Genomic DNA, 24,248 nt, shown 5'->3' with positions numbered 1-24,248 from the left:
TCATATGCAGCCCAAGGTTCTCACAAGAGTACAAAGCACAGAATTAACAGGGCTCCAAATGCATATACAAGCAAAATTTCAGCATTGTCCTAATCACTTCAATTAATAGACTTCATTTCCAAAAATATCTGCAGGGAGGAGGCTGTTTATAGCAAACAAATAGATGGCAGGTGTGCATCAACACATATGTAAGCTAACATAGGAAATTTATTTAATAGAAAATGTAGATTTCAACATATTTGTTAACAAGACAAGAATGGAACATTAATATGGTGCAAGTTGGGTGTTTTAGACAGTTCGAAACCTTATTCGTCATCCTTGATCCAAGGCCACATGTCAGCTTCATCACGAATGCTGCCCACGTAACATTGTCCAACTAGACTGCTCGGCTAGATCTCAACTACTACCAAAACCCTCATTTGTATCGTTACCTTCCAACTTAACAATTTCAATACTTTCCTGACCAACCTTTTACCTTCCACCCAAAACTTCAGCTTACACAAAATCCTGCTGGCTGTATCCAAAAGCACAAGTTCGATGAACCCATCACACCCGTGTTCAATGACCTACACTGACCCCTGGACCAGCAACACCTTGATTTTAAGTTTCTCCTAGTTTTCAAATCACTCTGTAACATCGCCCTTTCCCACCTCTGTAACCGCTTCCAGCCCAGCAACCCGCCAAGATCCCTGCATCCCTAATTTTTATTACCTAACCACCGATGGTCGTGCGTTCAACTGCCCAATGTCTAAGCTCTGAAATTCCCTTCTTAAACCTCTCTCTTCCTTCAACATTCTGCTAAAAAATCTACCTCTTTGGCCCAGCTTTTGGTCTCCTAATATCTCCTTATGTAGCTTGGTTTCAATGTGTTTTGAAAATATTCCTGTGAAACATCTTGGGGATAATTTGCTATTTTAAAAGCGCAATATAAGTGCCACCAGTTGTTATACACACAAACACCAAAGTTACAAACATGCATCCACCTATCTTTTCTACAAGTTCAAGTGTGCAGCACTTTATCAAGGTACTCACTTTATTTCTTCAAACAAGGAATGAGACCCTTTGTACAGCAGTTGTGGTTTCATTGCATCCCTCAGTTCCTATGTATGTCTCAAATAAAGCATGGCCAGGTGTAGGACATTTTTCCCACTTTTAAGGTGATCGCCAAATCAATGGTCTCACCTCGAAGCTGCACATCCCAATGATATCACAGAGAATATTTTTCTCTGCTACATTTAACACAACCACAACCAACATCTCGACCCTTGCCCCTGCATGTGCTGTGTTGATGTGGGTTGAATGAGTGGCTTGCTAGCTGACCAATGTGGGGCTTCCAACTCTGTACACTTGGTTCCTGGCGCTTGTGAAGCCACAAGATTTAGACTTAAATGCGGGGGGGGTGATAAAGAAGTTTTCAGGTGATACAAAAATTTACCATATGGTTGGTAAGGAGAATGTAGACTGGTCAGGTGGTCAGAAAAATTACAATTTAAATTCAAACAGGAGAAGTGTGAGGGAATGCATTTGGAAGGGCAAACAAGATGAAGGAATACACAATAAATGGCTGAGAAGTGTAGAGAAACAGAGGTATATCAAGGTTGTTAAGAAAGCAAACGGGATACTTTCCTTAATAATAAAAACAAAAAGCTAAAAGCTACTGCGGATGCTGGAAATCCAAAACAAAAACAGAATTACCTGGAAAAACTCAGCAGGTCTGGCAGCATCGGCGGAGAAGAAATCAGTTAACGTTTCGAGCCTTCATGGCCCTTCGGCAGAACTGAAGCATAGTTAGAAGAAGGGAGAAATATAAATTGGTTTAAGGTGGGTGGGGGGGTGGGGGGGGGAGAGAGACATTGAGGGTGTGGTGATTGTGGAGATGAGCAGATAATCAAAAGGCAGGAGTCCTCTCCCCGTTCAACGGATCCTTTTACCCACCTCCAATATTCTCCCTCTGGATTCTTACCTTCTCTTGATCTTTTCATTGAGAACTGTCGGCGTGACATTAGCCGTCTCAATTTCTCTGCTCCTCTCACCCATTCTAATCTGTCTCTCTCTGAACTCAATGCACTCCGTTCTCTCAGGTCCAACCCCAACATTGTCATCAAACGCGCTGACAAGGGTGGTACTGTTGTTGTCTGGCGCATTGACCTCTACCTCGCGGAGGCTGAGCGTCAACTCGCAGACATTTCCTCCTACCTCTCCCTGGACCATGACCCCACCACAGAACATCAAGCCATTGTTTCCAGGACTGTCACTGACCTCATTTCCTCTGGAGATCTTCCTCCCACAGCTTCCAACTTGATAGTCGCCCAACCTCGGACGGCCGGCTTCTACCTCCTACCCAAAATCCACAAACAGAACTGTCCTGGCAGACCGATCGTGTCAGCCTGTTCCTGCCCCACGGAACTCATTTCTCGTTATCTTAACTCCCTTCTCTCTCCCCTTGTCCAGTCCCTTCCCACCTACATCCGTGATTCCTCTGACACCTTACGTCACATCAACAATTTCCAGTTCCCTGGCCCCAACCACTTCCTCTTCACCATGGATGTCCAATCCCTCTACACCTCCATCCCCCACCAGGATGGTCTGAGGGCTCTTAGCTTCTTCCTTGAACAGAGGCCCCAACAATCCCCATCCACCACTACTCTCCTCCGTCTGGCTGAACTTGTTCTCACACTGAACAATTTCTCCTTTAACTCCTCTCACTTCCTCCAAATAAAAGGTGTGGCTATGGGTACCCGCATGGGCCCCAGCTATGCCTGTCTCTTTATGGGGTATGTGGAACATTCCTTGTTCCAGTCCTACCCCGGCCCCCTCCCACAACTCTTTCTCCGGTACGTCGATGATTACTTCGGTGCTGCTTCATGCTCTTGTCGGGACCTGGAAAAATTTATGAATTTTGCTTCCAATCTCCACCCCTCCATCATTTTCACATGGTCCATCTCTGACACTTCTCTACCCTTCCTTGACCTCTCTGTCTCAATTTCTGATGATAGACTGTCCACCAATATCCATTACAAGCCTACCGACTCCCACAGCTACCTCGACTACAGCTCCTCACACCCCACTTCTTGTAAAGACTCCATCCCATTCTCTCAGTTCCTTCGCCTCCGTCGCATCTGTTCTGATGACGCTACCTTCAAAAACAGCTCCTCTGACATGTCCTCCTTCTTCCTTAACCGAGGTTTTCCATCCACGGTCGTTGACAGGGCCCTCAACCGTGTCTGGCCCATATCCCGCGCATCCTCCCTCACGCCTTCTCCTCCTTCCCAGAAACATGATAGGGTCCCCCTTGTCCTCACTTATCACCCCACCAGCCTCCGCATTCAAAGGATCATCCTCCACCATTTCCGCCAACTCCAACATGATGCCACCACCAAACACATCTTCCCTTCACCCCCCCTGACGGCATTCCGTAGGGATCGTTCCCTCCGGGACACCCTGGTCCACTCCTCCATCACCCCCTACTCCTCAACCCCCACTTATGTCACCTCCCCATGCCCACGCAGAAGATGCAACACCTGCCCCTTCACTTCCTCTCTCCTCACCGTCCAAGGGCCCAAACACTCCTTTCAAGTGAAGCAGCATTTCATTTGCATTTCCCCTAACTTAGTCTACTGCATTCGTTGCTCCCAATGCGGTCTCCTCTACATTGGAGAGACCAAACGCAAACTGGGCGACCGTTTTGCGGAACACCTGCGGTCTGTCCGCAAGAAAGACCCAAACCTCCCTGTCGCTTGCCATTTTAACACTCCACCCTGTTCTCTTGCCCACATGTCTGTCCTTGGCTTGCTGCATTGTTCCAGTGAAGCCCAACACAAACTGGAGGAACAGCACCTCATCTTCCGACTAGGCACTTTACAGCCTTCCGGGCTGAATATTGAATTCAACAACTTTAGATCTTAAACTCCCCCTCCCCCCATCCCCACCCCGTTTCTTCCCCCCACCCCGCTTTTTTTTCAATAATTTATATAGATTCTTCTTTCCCCACCTATTTCCATTATTTTTAAATCTAAAACTAAAACCTTGTTAGCCTTTCCACCCCACCCCCACTAGAGCTGTACTTTGAATATCCTGTCTTCCATTCTTAATTAGCACTTTTCTCAGACAAAACACCTCTTTGAACCTTTTGTCTGTGACATCTTTTGATTATCTGCTCATCTCCACAATCACCACACCCTCAATGTCTCTCCACCCCCCACCCCCCACCCCAACCCACCTTAAACCAATTTATATTTCTCCCTTCTTCTAACTATGCTTCAGTTCTGCCGAAGGGCCATGAAGGCTCGAAACGTTAACTGATTTCTTCTCCGCCAATGCTGCCAGGGATACTTTCCTTGATTGCCTGAGGCATAGAATATCAGAGCAGGGAGGTTATGCTAGAAACGTATATTTGTTAGGCTACAGCTAGAATGCTGCTTATCGTGCTGGTCACCACATTACAGGAATAATGTGATTGCACTAGAGAGAATACAGAGATTTATGAGGGTGTTGCCATCACTGGAAAATTTTAACTTTGAGGAAAGATTGGATAAGGCTGGGGTTGCTTGCTTTGGAACAGAGGGAGCTCAGGGGAGGTTTAATGGAGGTGTATAAAATTATATGAGGCCTTGATAGAGTGGATCGGAAAGGCCATTTTGCTTAGCAGCTTAGCAGGGGGCATAGACTTGAAATCATTGGTAGAAGGATAGAGGGGAGTAGATAAATGTTATCATGCAGAGGGAGGCGAGGGACCAGAACTCACTGTCTGAAAGAGTGGTAGAGGTAGAATCCCTCATCGTATTTAAAAATACGTGGATATGCACCTGAAGTGTACACGTCCATGGATTAAGAGCTGGAAAGTGGGATCAGGTTGGACAGCTCATTTCAGCCGGCACAAACAATGGGCCAAATGGCCTCTTTCTGTGCTGTAAATTTCTACAATTCTATGATTTCAAGGTTAACATACCTTTTTAACCTGGTAAAAGTAGATGGTTTCTTGCAATACAATTAGACACAACTTATCCATTCTGATGGCTGAGACAAGGGGAGGTCACAGAAGACACACCCCCAAAAAATGCTGTGCAAAGTTTGTGGCAGCCTTCAAAGAAAAACTGTTGGCACTAATACCAAGTAAATAGCTAAGTTAAATATGAACTTTCAAACTGCTACATTTCTAATATAGATTCAAGAAATCTGATTTTTTTTTAAGACATGCTTAAGTTGTGCATTAAATTGCAATGCAGTTGCAGCAGGTCTCAAAAAAAATGGTACCAGCACATAAAAGCAAGAAACAGCTGCTAAAACTAATCAGGAGAAATCCAGCACTAGAATCATGTGGGAACGTAAGAACAGGAGTAAGGGCTATTCAGCCCCTCCAGCCTGTTTCACTATTCAATCAAGTTTTTACCTATTTTTTCAGCATTTTCTCACAAGGGAAATGAGTTTCATTGCATCCACATGATTAATTCTCTATTATTTTAAACATCTCAGTTAGATCAATTTTCTAAGTGTAAGGAAATGCAAGCCATGTTTATTCAACCCATTCTCATAACGCATCCTTTAGACATTCCTCTTCCTCCTTCACATACAATGCCCGAAGAAAATGAAAGTTGCCGTAGCCCCAGAGGACCATAGGCTGCTGCTCTCATTAGAGAGGCGACTGGTGGTGTGTTTAACCTGAGGGTCACCACACCTCAGGCGAGGGGATGATCTCAGCCAGTATGGGAATTGAAACCGCGTCGTTGGCGTCACTCTGCATCACAAAGCAGCCATCCAACCATCGGAGCTAACCAACTCCCATAGTTCAACGCTGGCTACCATGGACTCCCACTAGGTTGGTCCGTGATGATGCTTGGCAAAGTACTGCAGTGGTTTGCCATTGTCTTCTGCTGTATGGCTGACCAGGAAACTCTCTCGCTCTTACTGCCTGCTTTCAGGTGTACTGGAAGGATTTACAGGTTGATAATCAACCCGCTTGGCTACGTTATGAACGCACCTTCTGTGGACCATCAAGTCCCCGAGTGGATCTTGAATCGGAGCTTCTGGTCCACAGGTAGGGACATGACCACTGCGCCACAAGACCTCCTCCTCGCTATAAACATTACGGAGGAATTAAAAAGTAGTTTAGTAAAGGGATATGGGCACTGAAGCACAATTCATTCTATTTAATGTTGAACCTTACAATAACTCCACGACATTTGCCCAATTTGAAAACAAACAACTCTTGTGGTCCTCATAGGGTTAACAGCAGAAAAAAAAAGAACTAGTTTGCAACACTTCATTGCAACTGATTTGATTGAGCAGGGATTGGTTTCATCACTGCTAGATCAGCACATTCTGAATTTGTAATTCTTCCCAGATAAGATAACATTATCGCTCAAATTTAGCTGACGTTATCTTTCACAAGTGAGCTCTGCCGCTCCTTAGCCCACCCTCTCGCTGCCGACCCCAAGACTCGTGGTCTCTCCTGCTCCCTAACCCACCCTCTTGCAGCCACATTCATGAATTATCTTCAGCAAGTTGAAGCTGCTCCTCCTGCCTCTCGCTGCTCATCTCTAGAGCCCTCGCTCACAGTGAGGGTTCAGGGAAGGAAGTGGCAAGTGGGAGAGTGTGGAGTGGGAAGTTCAGCAAGAGGGTGGGTCAGGGTAGGGCAGAACACATGAGACCAACGCAGCAGTGGACATGAGCCTGGAGGTTGGCAGTGAGAGAATAGGTTAGAGTGTGGGAAAGGCCGCAAGTTGGAGGGTTGCCAGCGAGATGGCGAGTTAGGGAAGGGCAGAGGCCATGAGCCCGGAGGGTTGGCAGTGAGAAGAAGGCCATGGACCGGCAGAGACTATTAGCCAGGTGATCAAAAATTTGGGTGGAGGGGGGGAAAGAAAGGAAACTGGAGCTCAATATGAGCACTCTAGCCCAGGTTTAACCTAGCGAATTGAACGGTTGTTGCAATGAATCTGGATGGATTTGTGCGGGGTGGGGGGGTGGGGGGGGCGGTTGAATGGTGGAGGAAACAAAAAAGCATTTTTTTTCCCCCAATATCAAAATCAGAGCTCATCACAATTGTTTTACTTGTTATTATGTCAGCCCCCAGCATAAAGTAAGAAGGATCAGATGACAACCGCTGCTTTTTGCCTTCAGAACAAGGACGGCTGTCATCACGACACACCAATTTGTATGATCATCTAGAAGAAGATGATCAAAGAGGTTCAAAAATCTGTTTCAATCACATCTTCAACAAGGGAAGTCAGTCAAGCATACATGCTAGAATCATGCATGAAAGGTTTGTAAACATGATGAATCGCTGGAACAACAGGTTATTTGGCAAACACAACAGAATATTGAGTTTACTTCCCTGCCAATTAATCTGGTATCTTCTTGAATCCCCTGCCAGGTAATTATGAAGCAACCGGAACACAACCTCAGCAACTTGCAAATACACATAACTCGGAAGCCAAGGCACCTTCGGTCCACTCTGCAAGAAACAACTGTACCCAAAATAAATTTTCTCCCAGACTCATGCTGTAGGTTAAGCATGCTCAAGTTTTGTTTTGCCTTTTGTGTGTTATACAGAGATCGAACCTCACAGGACGCATATCAAGCTTAAATATTCCCAATAATTTTACATACCTATCCAACTGCAGGTAGCAACAGGTCTTGGCTGTCAATTTTAGGATTTATTCAACAACAAGGCAGGAGTTCTGACCTTTGTAAATATCCAGGCCTCAAAATTCAAACAGCACAAACCAGCAAGAAATACAGGTGAAAATGGAAATTAAATGCCTGAGCATTAAAAGTGGATTCCATGGGATTGGTATTTTTACAACTTGGGGGCCATGCAAGCTCCTTTTCCAAATTTAGAATTGTTCCATTAAATGTATTAACTTTTTAAATTTAAAATGGGGTCAATTAAACACTCAGTAATTTTCCTGGCCCAGAATCTCTTCCTTTGAGCTTGAACAGAATTCATGTCAATGTTTCAAGAACTTGGTATGGTGCTGCTTGTGCCTCCTGTCCAGGAGGCAGTGTTTCACATCAAGATATACTCTATAGTCACCCGAAGTGCTTCAAAGCCTTGAAGAAATGGACCTTTTTCATTGAGACACACATTATATGAGGCAAGTGCCAGCAGGCTAAGTGTTGGTGCAGTATATCACAAGGATCTTATCTTCAAATGACATTAACACACACGTGTTTTTTAATATGATCAAAACTCGATCTTTGTTTTTTTCCCCTCCTTAGCCTGGGGGGATATCAGAGGATGAGACAGGCTGCACACCCCACTACTGTCAAACCATCTAAAAATAACTACAAGAAGCTCATGGATCATTGTTTGACTGCCAGGTGTTAACTTGAGAATGAAAGAAGGATATGGCTTTGACCACAGAGGGAAACTAGGCAGCGTCGCAGACTGCACAGAGGCAGCCATTGGAAAAACATCTGAATTGGTACCATGTATCCAAAAATGAAATGGAGAATGAATTAATTACATAGCAAGGAGTTTATTGCCTGACGGTACTGGCACCAAGCCAAGAAATCACCAATGACTCAAGGCAGAGTCACTTTCCATCTCTGGCAAGTGAAAGGCAAAAAAAAATCTGCTGCACAATTAACACCAAAATATTTAACCTGACAACAAATCTCTCAGCACACATTTTTGCTGATTTCTTGCTGCAATTGATACTGCGTGGCCTCTTCCCTTTTGCAGTATTCAACTTGTTTATGTTCAGTTCACTCATTATGAAGCTTGAATTCCTCATATTTAAGTTTACACAACAGTGCTAATGGGAAAAGAATTCTTCCTGACAAAATACAAATTTGGTCTAATGTTTTCCAGGATGATATCATGCGCCGGTTGTCAACCTCGATACAGATCAGTAGAATTTTTGTCTTACTATTAAATTGACTTAGTTTGGAGCCACCAGATCTAGAAATGTATTTGGCAAAGCTCAGAAATCAACAACCTCTTCATTTGCTACTGGACTGTACAATTAACTCTATGACACCCACAACTGCCTCAACAGGCTGCAAAACTGTGTCCTTCTTAGTTGAAAAGCTACTGTTCAAGATGTCTTTATTGCTTATGCGAGTCATTTTTTGGTCAAAGTAACTTTGTACTTTCATAGCATCTTACTCACAGGAGGGGGGCCATTCGGCCCACCAGGGCTATGCCAGCTCTTTTAAAAGAGCTGCCCAAGTTAATCCCACACCCCAGCTTTTCCCTCATAACCATGCAAATTAGTCCTCTAGTTCATGAACAATTGCTTTTTGAAAGCTCCTATGGAATCTGCTTCCATGTTTGCATTCTACACTACACACCTTGTTGAAATGTGGTGCTGGGAGTCAGTAACTTGGGTACAACAGCAATGTATGCAAAATCATGGGATCCTATTGATCTTCCAATAAATATAGTTGAATGCAAACTGCTGGGCTATTTGGATCAAATACAACTGGGAGAGCAAGTATCAAACCTATTTATTCACTTGTACTTTTTTTTAAAAAGAGCACCTATCATGTTAATTGGGGAGAGATAAAGTGCAAGCAAGACAGGACAATATGCGAAGAGATAGAGAGTGAATGAGTCAGTAAAAGGAGTAATACAAGAGTGGATACTCACACAAAAATAATGAATACATTAAAGTGTTATGTTCGAGTAAAGACTAAACACTCCAATAGAAACTATCAGAAAAAAATTAGAGAGAGACTTGGAGAGGAGTCTGTGGAATGAATACCATATATATGCACTAATCTCTGACAAAAAAAGCTTGTAGAAAAGATCTCTGCTGCTTATTTGCTTTGTAGGAGCAAAACTTTTTGAGCAATATACAATTCCACATTCCTCTAAAGTGGTAACAGAATTGTAATATAAATGAAATGTTAAAAGGTAGTTGACAAAAAGCCAGACAAAGGAAACACTATGGAATATCAGGTCATTTAGTGCTACTCTGAGCTAAATATGCTGGTATTATGAACAAAATGATGAGTAACTCAAGTGTAAAACGAATAGAATAATATTAATGCTGCTCAAAATTCCTGAAAGTGATAGCGGACTTTTCACTGATGTATAGCCAATATACAGAATCAAACCAAAAAAAACTAAGAGTGTTCATAGTGTCAGAACAATGGAATACAAGTCTCTTAAGGTTATGCTGAAGTTAATAAGACCACTGAAGTGCTTTATTCTGGTTGATGAACTACAAAAAAGTGATGCATAACCCTGAAGGCAGCTCAGTGGAGAACAAAAGGAATTATTCCAACTGTCAATGTGATGACTTATGAGGGAAAGTTTTAAAAGTCTACAGCCCAAAGAAAACAAAATTTAGAAGATGGATAACAATGTTGGAAGTACATAAAATATTAAATGGTTAAATAGGACTTTAAAATAACTAGTTATCTTGTGGCATTGGTTGAAGCACACCTCAACAAATAAGTTTGGATCAAGTATGCTGAATCTTCTGTTAGTTGAGGTTTACCCATTAACCAAATGCGTGTGAGGATAGCAGAAGCCAACAAATGCTTGTGTTTTACCATCTGGATATTACGAGTGCTGCGTCTGAACCCGCATTTCATACAATACGAAACAATGAATCAGCTGCTCGGAGGAGACAGATTAAAGTGACTCATTTGTCTATGGACAAATGCCAACAGCCTGATACTATAGGACTGAGTCGAGATTGAGCTGAAATCAGACATAGGAAGTCTGTTGTTTATTGTGGGTATCTCAACTTCTAAACAATTACCTAATTTTATAGTTATTTTCAGATACCTTTTGCTACACTATGATCAAGGACCTGCAAAAAAAAATGATAAATGGCATTGTTGTTTGGCAGGAAAAACATTTCCAAAAGATTTCTGTGTTTGAAGAAAAACTTGACAGATTTATTAGGGCTATGGCACTTGTGATTATAGTACTGAAAATATTAATGTTTTTAGTTCTTGAGGTACCAATCTCAAAGATAAGACTACCAGGCAAAGGTTGAAGTCCTCAAACCTTTCTGCCTTGTAGCTGATGCAATCAAGTTGAATTTGGCCCCAAGTATGCTTGGCATCCAAGCCCACTTGTCCAATCATCAGTAGCAGATCAGATTAAGTATGATGCTAAAACAGCATATGCCCATTTCCCAGGCTATCATACAAGCTTATTGTCCTAGAAAACCCATCCTCTTGGCAAAAGTGAGAATTTGAATAACTATGAAGGGCTTGTAACTTGTAAATAAATACAATGGGAAAGTGCAGTCATGTCTATATGAGTGGGACATACTGAAGTTTATGAGCAGTAAATGGAAGGAAAAGAAATTAATCTACATCTCATAGTAACAAATGCAGAAATAGTAGTTTGTTCTGAACATTAGCTTAGTTTCGTTGCATAGTGTTATTTTTGAACTCGAGCATTAGAAATTTTAGGAATTCTGCAAGACAGACATTATAGAGGACAACAGTTTAAAGGAGGTTCAAAATTTAAATTAAAGGAAGTTTTGAAACGCTGCAAATAAAGGAATTCCATTGAGATGATTTAATATTTTGATTTAATGCTGCAGGAATCCAAAGTGCTAGATCCCTACCCAGTTTACTCATTGCTCTGTTCCCTAATCTTTACAAAAGTATTTAAGTACTGACAGTCATAAATGAATATTTTTTGTATGGATATAAATTTGGATATCCTGAACATTTTAACAATTAAATTAAGTTTAACAACTCACACATCCCACATTCAAAGCTTGCAGAATGTTAAAGCTTCTGGATGTTAAGCTTATAAATGGAAAATGTGCATGATGCATCAACTTGCATTTATATAGCATTTTTAATTAGTAAAATGAGCCAAGGCACTTAAAACACATTTGCATTCAATACATGGACAGTCTTGTTCAGAGGCAAGTGGACAGAAAGTAGCATCCTACCCCCACATTTTGACCAAAGGACATAAGTAGCAAAAAAAAGTATCACGACAGAGAAAGAAAAGTAATGAGCTAAATAATTCCAAATTTCTCTGCAAGAATCTTCCCCCACATTCCTCTCTTTTCAAGTTCAAATAGGTACAAATTAATAAATTTTACAGAAGACAAGGGCAACCACTCAAGGAGGACACAATATGCATCTTTTTGCACATCAGTGATGCCCATTAAATACCACAGCCTGAAACCCACCAATCTGCAAAGCATTATGCAATGCGCAAATGTACCTTTAATAAAATTACATGGAATGTTATTTGTAGTCGTCAGGCTGCATTTGGTATTTCTGGTTTGAGTGCTTACGTGTAGAGAAGCACTCCTCTCAGTGCAAGGCAAAGGGTGATAAATTTAAGTGTACTTATAAAACTTGTTAATATATTTTCCTTCCAATTAAACCTTCAAACAATCCTAAGAGTTTAGTCCCGCAGTGTAATGTCTGCTCCAGTCAGGGGCCATAAATTGTTCCCACCATCTCTGGGGTAGTAGGAAACAAAAGCCATTGAGACACTAAGTAACTGGATCCAGGGTCAGAGAGTAGACTAGCATCTACATGGACTGAAGAAGTGCCCAGCTGCAGGGGAAAAAAATCATTTATTATAAATTTCATTTTTTTCACTGTTACAATATTAAAAAAAAGTGTGAACATTACAACCTTGTGATTGTTATGCTGCTAAGGCAATGAGATGCTGAGAAATGTAGAGCAGGAATGATTTGAGATCAAGTTCCTGGCTGTACAACTATTTTGCACGAGGTTAAGCAATGGAAAAACTGTCTTCCTCACACCTGATTATCATCAAGCAACAGCCCCTACCAGAAAACAGAATGGACAGGACCAAAGTTGAGCCAGATTCTCTCCATGTTGAGGCTTACACAAATAACTTCAGTCAAGTCAAGAGGGAAAGTTGGGGGGGGGGGGGGGAAGAAACAAAATAAAGAGACAAGGGGACAGAAGAAGAGCACTACAGGAAAACTGTCTGATAAAGATCAGGAAGAAAACAACATTTTCAAAAATTTCAACCCAAACCAGCCAGATAGCAGTTCAATTCTGAAAACTTTCCTTGAAAGGAAATGTCAGCAACCCAGGAATAGGAGATCAAAAGAAAAGAGCATATTCCTGTAATAAAAGCATAACTGCAATGCGAGCTTGAAGAGAAAAAACAAAAGTAAATCAACTATTAGTTCTTTATAGAATTTGAAATGTTTCAAAAACCTCTTGGTAAATACTGCACCTTACTAAAAGGTACTGATATTTTTGTTTCTCGGCTATACATTTAATTAATTGGTGAAAATCATTCTTAGTTCACTGAGAAACAAATACCTGTGATTGGACCTTGCATTTTGAGATTGTGCCCGAAACATGTTTGAAATCCCTCTACAACCTCATTCAAAGCCACATGATCCAGTCCCACATACTTGCTGGTGATAGACACCCAGCTTTCCTTCACTACATTACTCTTGGCCCCATTACCAATTCTGTGCTGTAGTCTGTGTTGTAAATCGGTCATCATTTCCTGCACTTACCATAAATTTAATTTCCTTGCTGCTGATGCTATCCTCTGTCTGCCCGCCACTCAGTCAGGCTGAGAAAAACAGGAAGACTTGTAGAGTAATTATAATGGGGGACTTCAATTATCCAAATATAGAGACTGTGATAGGAATAATGCAAAGGGGCAAGAGCAGCGAGAGTTCCTGGAATCTGTTCAAGATAATTTTCTGCAGCAGTATGTTTCCAACAAGGGGGAAGGAATTGTTGGACCTGGTTCTGTGGAATGAGTTGACGCAATTGGATTAAATATCAGTTGAAGAGCATTTAGGAGACAGTGACCATTGTATCATAAGCTTTAGGTTGGCCATGGACAAGGAATAATCCAGAGCAGGGATAATTAATTGGGGGAAAGCCAACTTCGATGGGATGAGAATACACCTAAGCGAGTTGGAATCAAATGTTGGCAAAAATGACAGTGGTTGGATAATGGGCTACCTTCAAAAGAAAAAGTATTGCAGGCAATATCAAGGTATTATTCCCTTGAAGGGGAAAGGTAGGACAAATCCAGAGTGCTCTGGATGACACGAGAGATAGAGGTGGAGATGAAGAAGAAGAAGTGCGTGTTCGACAGATGTCAGGTAGAAAATACAATGGAGAATTAGGCTGAATATAGAAGGACCAGAGGGGAAGCGAAGAAACTAATTAAAAAAGCAAGGAAATAGCATTGAAAGAGACTAGCAGCTAACATAAAAGGGAACCCCAAGGTCTTCTATAAGCATATAACTAATAAAGGGTGAACATACGAACAAGGAGTAGGCCATTCAGCCCCTCAAGCCTTCTCCGCCATTTAATAGGATCATGGCTGATCTGATAACAACCTGAAATCTGCATCCCAACTACCGTCGATAACCTATCACCCTCTTGCTTACCAAGAATCTATCCACCTCTGATTTAAAAATATTCAAAGGCTCTGCTTCCAGCACCTTTTCAGTAAGAGAGTTCCAAAGGCTCATAACCCTCTGAGTGAAAAAACTTTGCCTCAACTCTGTTGTAAATGGGTGACCCTTATTTTTAAACAGTGACTCCTAGTTCTAGATTCTCCCACAAGAGGAAACATCCTCTCCACATCCACCCTGTCAAGAACCCTCAGGATCTTAAAGGTTTCAATCAAGTCGCTTCTTACTCTTCTAAACTCCAGCAGATACAAGCCTAGTCTGTCCAATCTTTCCTCATAAGACAACCCACTCATTCCTGGTATTGGTCTGGTAAACCTTCTCTGAACTACTTCCAACGCATTTACATCCTTCCTTAAATAAGGTGACCAATACTGTACACAGTACTCCAGATGTGGTCTCACTAGTGCCCTATACAACTGAAGCATAACCTCCAAGATAAAAGCAAAATACTGCGGATGCTGGAAATCTGAAACAAGGACAGAAAATGCTGGAAAAACTCAGCACCATCTGTGGAGAGAAAAGCAGAGCTAACATTTCGAGTCCGTATGACTCTTCTTCAGAGCTCTGAAGCAGCGTCATACGGACTCGAAACGTTACAGATGCCGTTGGGCCTGCTGAGTTTTTCCAGTATTTTCTGTTTCTGTGAAGCATAACCTCCCTACTTTTGTATTCAATTCCCCGAAACAATAGCAATAAACAATAACGTTCTATTAGCTTTCCTATTTACTTGCTGTACTTGCATACTAGCTTCTTGCAATTTATGCACTAGGACACCCAGATCCCTCTGCACCTCAAAGCTCTGCAATTTCTCACCATTTAGATAATATACTTCTCTTTCATTCTTCCTGCCAAAGTGGACAATTCCACATTTTTCCACATTATACTCCAACTGCCAGATCTTTGCCTGCTCACTTAGCTTATCTATATCTGTGTGTAGCCTTCTGTCCTCTTCACAACTTACTTTCCTAGCTATCTTTGTGTCATCAGCAAATTTCACAACCATCCCTTCATCCAAGTCATTTATATGAATTGTAAACAGTTGAGGTCCCAGCACTGATCCCTGTGGCATGCCACTGGTTACATCTTGCCAAGCTGAAAAAGAACCATTTATGCCTATTCTCTGCTTCCTGTTAGCTAGCCAATCTTCTATCCAAGCCAATATGTTACCCACTATACCATGAGCTTTTATTTTCTGCAATAACCTTTATCAAATGCCTTCTGGAAATCTAAGTACAGTGCATCCACCGGTTCTCCTCTATACACAGCATATATTACTTCCTCAAAGATGGTAAAAGTAGGGCCGATTAGGGATTTTAAAAAAAGGGGACTTGCACGTGGAGGCAGGAGAAATAGCAGAGGTATTAAATAAGTACTTTGCATCTGTCTTTTCAAAGAAAGATGCTACACGGCAGAGGTAATAGAGGGGGTAACTGGTACACCAAAAGAATTTACAATTGAGGAGGAGGAAGAAAGGCTATTTTTACTTAAAATTGATAAGGTACCAGGACCTGATGAGATGCATCCAAGGGTACTGAGGTAAGTGAGAGTGGAAATTGCAGGGGCACTTGTGATAATCTTCGTCTTCCTTAGACACAGGGGTGGTGCCAGAGGACTGGAGAATTGCGAATGTTGCACCCTTTTTTTGAACAAAGGTGTAAGGATAAATCCAGCAACTACACACCAGTCAGTTTGACTTCAGTGGTAGGGAAACTTCTGGAAACTATTGTTCGGGACAAAATCAATAGTAACTAAGACAGATGCAGGATAATTAAGGAAAGCCAGCATGGATTCATTAAGGAAAAAATGTTTAACTAACTTGGAGTAGTTTTTTTGAGGAGGGAACAGAGAAGGTTGATAAGGGAAATGCTGTTGATGTGGTGCATATGGTTCTTCAAAAAGCATTTGATACAGTGCCACACAACAGACTTGTGAGCAAAATTCTAGCTCATGTAATAAAGGGAAAGTAAGCATTTGCATAAGAAATTGGCTGAGTGACAGGAAACAAACAGTAGTGGTTAATGGATGTTTTTCAGATTGGAGAAAGGCCTGTAGTGGAGTTCCCCAAGGGTCAGTGTTGGGACCTTTGCTCTTCCTGACATATTAATGACCTAGACTGTGGTGTTCAGGGCATGGATTTCAAAATTTGAAGAAGATGATACGAAGATTGGAAACATTGTCACCTGTGATGAGAGCAATCTTGAACTTCAAAAAGGGCAGAGATATGTTGGTGGATTGGGCAGACAAGTGACAGATGAGATTCAATGTAGAGAAGTGTGAGGAGATTCATTTTGGCAGGAAGATTATAGAGAAACAGTATAAAATAAAGGGAGAGCCTCTAAAGGAGGTGCAGGAACAGAGGGACCTCGGTGTATATGCACTTGTCATTGAAGATGGCAGGGTATGTCGACAGAGCAGTTAATAAAGCATATGGTATCTTAAACTTTATTAATCAGGCATTGAGCACAAGAATAAGGAGGAGGTCATTCTGAACCTGCATAAGACACTATTAAGGCCTCATCTGGAGTACTGCATCCAGTTCTGAACTTCATGCTTGAAGGATATAAAGGCATTGGAGAGAGTACAGAGGAGATTCACAATAATGATTCCAGGGATAAAGAACTGCCGCTATGAGGATAAATCGGAGAGGTTGGGACTGCTTTCCTTAGAGAAAAGGCGGCTGAGAGGAGACTTGACAGAGGTATTTAAGATCCTGGGGGCTACAAATAGGGTAAATAGTGAGAAACTGTTCCCACTCAAGACAGCATCAAGAACTAGAGGGCACAGATTCAAAATAATTGGCAAAAAAAGAGTAAAGGGATAAGAGGAAAATTTTTTTCAACCATAGGGTAGTTGGAGTCTGGAACAAACTTCCTGAGAGGGTGGTGGAGGCAGGTTCAATCGAGGTATTCAAAAGGGAATTGAATTGCTATCTGAAAAGAAATAATGTGCTAGGTTAAGGGATAAGGCAAGGGAGTGGGACTAGGGTAGAATACTCTTTCAGAGAGCCAATGCAGACTCAAATGGGCCAAATGGCCGCCTTCTGCGCTGTAAGGATTCTGTGAAAACGTTCACAACTGTGGTAACTGGCTAAACAGAGTTGAGTTTTATACCTCCAACTCCACCATAACTGCACGATGTTTGTACCTAGGCCACATGGACTGCTGCAGGGTTGTACCTACACCACACAACCACCTTCTCAGGGAAATTATGTAGGGGCAATAAGTTCTGTCCTGCCAGTGATGCTCACATACCACGAATGAATTATTAACAAAAAAAAAAATTCACGAAGACCCCAAAATCCAGTTTTTCCATCACCTTTAGATTCATTTACACCAATGCTCTCCTTGCTAGCTTTCCAGACACCGCCTTTGTAAATTCCACTCATCCAATAACCTGATTGTACAAATGTTTTCCAAATTTCACTCATGAAAGGTCTGGCTCTAATTTTTAGGCTATGACCCCCGAGTCCTAGCCTCCCTATCCAGTAGAAAAAGTTGCTTTCTACCAATGTGCTCCCTTTGATATCTTGAAAATTCCAACCAATTTGCCTTTTAATCTTCTAAATTCCAGGGAATATAGCCATCATCTTTCTTTGTAACTTAAGCCTTGGAGGTCAAGTGTCATTCTGGTAAATCTACACTCCACTCCAAGGTCAATATATCCTAAGGTGTGGTCCAACCAGGGCCTCGTATAGCTGAAGCATGACATCTTCCCCCTTGCATTCTATTTCTGTCGATATAAAAGCCAGCATTCCATTCACCTTTACGATTATTTTCTGTACCTGTTCATGACGTTGTAATGATCTATGTGCCTGGACTCAAGTCGCTTTGGCCCTTCCAGCTTTTCACAATTTAAAAACGATAGAACACGGTTACTTTCTATGTCCAAAATGGAGGAACTCACATTCACCGATTGTTGAAATTCATTTCTCGCAGTTTTGCCCATTCCCTTAACCTACCAATATCTCTCTGTAATGTTACACTTCCATCTACACAGCTTAAAATGTCATCAGCAAATTTGGATATGTGGCTTTTGTTCCCAAAGTCATAAATGAATCTACTGTACTTATTGAAGTCATTCAAAAATGGTATTTAATAACTTTTCCAAACTGCTTTCCCATTGCTTAGCGTCACGTCCTCAAATTTCTGATAAATCATCTTAGGATATCTTCATATTAATGTGCTACACAAATGGAGGTGTTGCAAATTTTTGCCTTGAAATCTGATTACGATTACATGCTTCCTCAATTGGATCAGAATCAACCCACAGCTTACAAATAATGCCTGAAAAGATTTAGTAAAGGACTCACAAACAAACATTCTCAAAAAAAAAACCTGCTCACACGGATTTTAGGCTCTCAACCTTGAAAACAAAATATCTGAACTTTAATAGATATATACTACTTTCAAAGCCGGGACACAAACGTTTCACTCAATACAAACGTGACAAAAAAATTGGCTTGGCTGCATGAAACAACATTTGTGTATATAATGCCGTACAATCGTGAAACATCTGGAGCCAACGTGAAAGCTGCTTCAAAGACACACAGATTATCGAATGCAAACCACGCAATGCCTAAATTATTTGCCCTAACATATGATTAATAGTAAATAAACAAGATTCCAGAGTACTCAAGTGCAGAATTATCTTATTAGAGATGGCATTCAATTTAAGCATTCGAAACAACACAAAGTCAAGTGAATATTTTGGTTTGCAGTATTCTGCGCAATGGAAGTAAAAGATCCCGTGTTTAATACACGGATTCTATACAATAAAACTCAAATGAAAGCTGATTACATCAGTTTGCATTCTTGCACGATAAGGATAGCACAGCAGTACTCCAAAAAGAGGACTCTCTCAATGGTGGACCTCTCCAACCTGAAGACTGATCAATGCACATTGCAGGAACCCCAGAGGAAGACCAGTGTCGAGTACAATAGGGGGACACCAGCTCAACTAGAGTGTGTTAAGGAGACAGCCGCTGGGGGGGGACAGTGCAGATGACATGCCAGAGGGAAGGTACCAGGTAGTCCCACAGTTTAGTGATGCCTTCCCTACAGGATCTCCAAGCTGCAAGGGAAATGCAGAAACTTCCCTTCCCAAGGGAAAGCAAGAAGAAACCCTCCCACCTGACCAAGGAAGCTGGACAGAGACGGAAGTGGAGACCAGCAGCCATGAAGTCACTCCAAACAGGTCAAATTACCTCCTCCATTCTGCCAGGGTGATTCCTACATACCACTCTCCTGGACCAAGCTGAATCACAGGGAGGCCATGTAATTGCGGATGGTGAGACTAGGGTGGCAACCCAAGAGAGAGTGAGGAGGCAGGACTCATGTGTCCACCATGTCCCAATGAGCAAGACCTGGACAACATCCCGGCTTGGGCTGACAAATGGCAAGTAACATTTGCACCACACAAATGCCAGGCAATGAACACCTCCAACAAGGGAGAATCTAACCATCACCTCTTGACATTCAATGGCATTACCATCTGAATCTCCCACTAACAACATCCCGGGGGTTACCACTGACCAGAAGCTGGACTAGCCATATAAATACTGTAGCTAAGGAGCAGATCTGAGACTGGGAATTCTGCAGCGAATAACTCACCTCCTGACTCCCCAAAGTTTGTCCACCATCTACAAGGCACAAGCCAGGAGTGTGATGGAATACTCCCCACTTGCCTATATGAGTGCAGCTCCAACAACACTCATGAGCCTCAACACCATGCTGGACAAAGTAGTCCACTTGAATGGCACCCCAACCACAAACATTCACTCCCTCCACCACCGACGCACAGTGGCAGCAATGTACACCATTTATTTACAAGGTGCACTGTGGGAACTCACCACGGCTCCATAGACAGTACCTTCCAAATCCACGAGAAGGACAAGAGCAGTACACATGGGAACACCGCCCAGCTACAAGTTCCCCTCCAAGCCACAAACCAGCCTGGCTTGCAAACATATCTCTGCTCCTTAACTGTCGCTGAGTCAAAATCGTGGAACTCCCTCCCTAACAGCACTGTGAGTGTATCTACACCACATGGACTGCAGCGATTCAAGAAAGCAGCTCACCACCATCTTCCCAAGGGCAATTGGGGATAAGCAATAAATGCTGGCCTAACCAGCTACACCCACGTCCCATGAACGAAGGAAAAAGACATGTGGGAATCCACAAGAGGCATGGATGGAAGGAGATGTGAAGCTCTTAGCCCCTTACTGTTGTGTTCTCTCATGTAGCTCTCAACACTCTCTCCGATGAGGCTGGATCCTCAGAGGATGCAGCATCTCATCGTTCCCCTGCACCCTCCACCAGTGCAGATACTCTTGTGTCAGTGGCTATACGCTCACAATTAGATACAGGGTCACAAGCTGGTGAGCAGCTCACAGATGCTCCCAAGCAGCTGGCGGAGGTTGCAGCAGCCAAGGCCACAGATAGTCAGAGGACTGAGAGAGGCCAGTCCATGCTGAGCACCAGGCTGATGACAGGCCTCTGACATCAGTCACAGGGAACTTGTTGGAGCTGCAGCGTCAGGCATGGGAACATCTGGTGGAGCTGCCAGAGGCTATACGCAACCAAGTGTGGATGGAGGAGTCATCCATCCAGACCATGAGTGCTGCCATCTCAGGAACATGTGCACACATGGCTTCCTCCAGCGAGAGGCTGGAAACCAGCAAGTGAATACTGGAGATGCACACAGGCCTGCGTGCCATTGCCTTGCCACTTTTGCACTGAATTCATTGAAGAGGGAAGAGGGGGGGGAGATGAGGCGCCTGAAGTCTCCACCAGGTACTCAATCATCTCAGATCAGCAGGGGCAGCTGCCTTCCGCATCTGGGGATTCCTCAAGGCACTTAAAATGTGATTAGCAGCTTCTGAGCCCCTCCACCAATGACCCCCACCACCTCCAGAAAACACAGAGGTTGAAGGGGATCCTGCATATGAACAGGAAAGCCTTCATACACAGGGGGCCTACAGGAAGACAGCCAAGGTCATCCCAGCCCTTTGGGCAGGCCAATCAGCAGCTGCCTCCACAGCAGCTTAAAGTGTAGGGGTTGCACCTTGTATAAGTGCATTAAGAGCACATGGACACACCAGAGCTTCACAGGTGTTTAGTTGTGACAGATGTTAAAATTTGATGGGACAGTTCCAATAAATGTATTTCACAGTTACTGATGTTAATCATATGTGCCTTTGCTGTTGATTTATCAGATATCAGCTACATCACTGCTCTCTCAATAGGCTCCCAGCATAGAGGCAGGCAGAGTTTGATTAGCTCCTCAGCTGTGTCAGCGCACATGCAGCAGCAAGGCGATGGCGTGCAATCAGAAAGATGCAATGTCTGAGCAAAATGAGGGCAAGTCTTTATTTCACAGGCATTGCAGGCGTGTGAACAAGATTGTCCAAAACCTCTCTTGCATGTCTCTCAAAGCCCTTTGCATCCTGTCCCATTTACTCAGCCCCCTCCACATCCTTCTCATCAGGTTGAGTAGCAGCAATCGACTATATCCTCCTGATGCAAAGTCTTCCCACTGCAGTGCTAGGTTGTTCAAAGCACAGCAGACCACAACAATGAGAGACACACTTGCTTGGGCATACTGCAGTCTAGGCACTGGAATGGTCTACGCGATGATCACTTGGGTCGATCAGTGGCTGGCACTGGACCTTGCCTCGGCAGAAGTGAGAAGGTTTCTCACAGGCATCAGTAGCCATGTCTTCAGTGGATAACCCTTGTCCCTGAGGATCCATCCCTGAAGGCGTGTGGGTGGCCTGAACAGCTGTGGCACCTCGGACTGTCAAAACATATAGACATCGTGAATGCTCCCAGGAAACTGGGAGGTTTCAGGATGCACTTTCAGTGGTTGCAGACCACTTGAACCTTGATGGAATTGTCATCCTTTCCTGTTCATAAAGGCTCCTGGCTGGTCTATAGAAGCGATGATGGTCACAAGCCTGCAAAGTGATGACACCTTGCACCTTAGGGCATCCAGCGATGGCCCCGAAGTCAATGGGCTTCCCTGCCTGGCTTTAAGGGTTGGTCCAGTAGCACAGGGTCGCCGGTCCTCTCGAACAAGGCATTGGTTACCTTATTGATGCAATAATGAGCTTCTGATGGAAGAGGCCACACATGTTCCCAGTAAATCCCCAGAAAATGAGTCGGATGTATAAAATTTCAGTGCCATGGTTATCTTCAGGCCACGGGCATCAGGTGTCCACCAGGAACCCTTAGGTTACAGCTTATCCTGCAGCACGACGCATAAGTCAGTGAAGATTTCCCTTGACAGATGCAGTCTTTGTTGACACTGTCACTCGGATACCTGCAGGTAGCTTAGGAGAGTTCGGCTCACTCTGGAATGCAATTTGGCTTTTCTTGGCACGACTCCAAGTCCCCTGTGCATCCACCTCCACCTTGCCCAGCCAGAGACTGGCTCTCTAGTTGCTGCTGCTGCAGTGGTGCCTCCAGCATCTGGTTCTCCCTCCCTCTGCACCACTCCTCATATCCACATGGAGGACCAGGAAGATAACGCGAGTGTCCCATGGCCACTGGTGTCTCCCTCTCTTGTGCACGGCCCTTGGGGTCAACCTTCCCGAGGACCCTGCCCTTGTTACTCCCCTTTGAGCCAAAGCAATGCCCCTTTCTGAAAGCTCCCTACTACAATCAGCTCCCACTGCTACTGAGAGCCCACCAGCAGACCAAGCTCCCACTCGTCAAGGCCTACCTCCACCGTCCAGCTATGGCCTCCTCTCCCTTCTCCTCCACCAAGGGTCAAAGAGAAATCAAAGCAACTCACAATCTCACAATGGCCAACTTCCAGATGCCTCGCCTCAGTGTCACCAACTTGAAACCGGGTCAGGGGTCTGCCGCCCCGTGATCCCTGTGAGTCACTCATTAAATCTAAAACCCTGCATAAAATCACCGACAGTTTCATGCAAATTAATCTGAAGTGCCTGCTCAACCAGCTCAATTGCCTTTCTACCATGTCGCAGCATCAATGCCATCTTGGACCTTTCCTGCTGCTGTTAGGGTGCAGAACCAGGATTTCAGTCCAGCAAATCATCTCCTGATTTTTAGGGCCTTGTCCCTTCCCCACCTCCCAATCTGTTCCCCAGGGCCCAATAAAATTCAACCCAATGTGTGTGGATCCTAAAATCCAACTTTCAGCACCAAATGCTAATATAAAGCAACCAGAGGCATGTTACATTTGGCCAATGACATTTAAGGAACTGAGAAATCAGCATGCAACCTTAATCTTAACCCAAAGAATGGGTTAACTGAGATAATTCAACATAATATTTGAACATGAAAATGTTGCTCAAAACCAATAACAGATTAAATGGCAATGTTAGTAATGGAAAGTCAATAGTATGTGCTTAACTTCCCCATCAATATTGAAGGCAGCCTGCACTAGGGGAGAAATGTACATGTCTAATATTTCCTGGATGTGGATCAGCTTCATTTTGTCATACTGGTGCAATGATAATACCAGGCACTCTACAGAGTCTCACAGAATGGCAGGTTTGGAGCTGGATCACACTGTCATTGTGGGAAGAGGCTCATGTGGAGAAGAACGACACAGACCTGCTGGGATGACAAGCCTGCTTCTGTGCTGTAAAGGCTAATGCAAATCCCTCTTGGCATTTCCTAAAGTAGATACCAAGGCCTGAAAAAGCAAGAATGCATAGGTTTATCCCTTCATCTCCTACATGTTAGCAATTACATAACTCGGAACAACTCTGGGCCATAAAGATGTAGCTAACATAAAGCTAATGAAACAACTCAGGGGAAAATTCTTTACCCAAAAAGTGTGGTGAGAATGTGGAACTCACTACCACATGGAGCGGCTGGGGAGAACAGCATAGATGCGTTTAAGGAAAATGCT

The 24,248-nt window shown here is 43.3% G+C and overlaps 1 protein-coding gene across 1 annotated transcript in view; it reads right to left on the bottom strand.

The window, feature by feature from the left end:
• The window catches only part of LOC144686374 (double-stranded RNA-specific editase 1-like), a 309,081-nt gene that overhangs the window by 211,567 nt on the left and 73,266 nt on the right, over positions 1–24,248 (bottom strand). The gene's annotated exons all lie outside the window — the stretch shown is intronic.

The sequence above is a fragment of the Cetorhinus maximus genome, chromosome 11 (assembly GCF_964194155.1).
Source record: "Cetorhinus maximus chromosome 11, sCetMax3.hap1.1, whole genome shotgun sequence".
In the NCBI taxonomy this organism is placed as follows: domain Eukaryota; kingdom Metazoa; phylum Chordata; class Chondrichthyes; order Lamniformes; family Cetorhinidae; genus Cetorhinus; species Cetorhinus maximus.
Note: the sequence above shows the minus strand (reverse complement) of the source record. Positions and strands in the feature narration are given on the sequence as shown.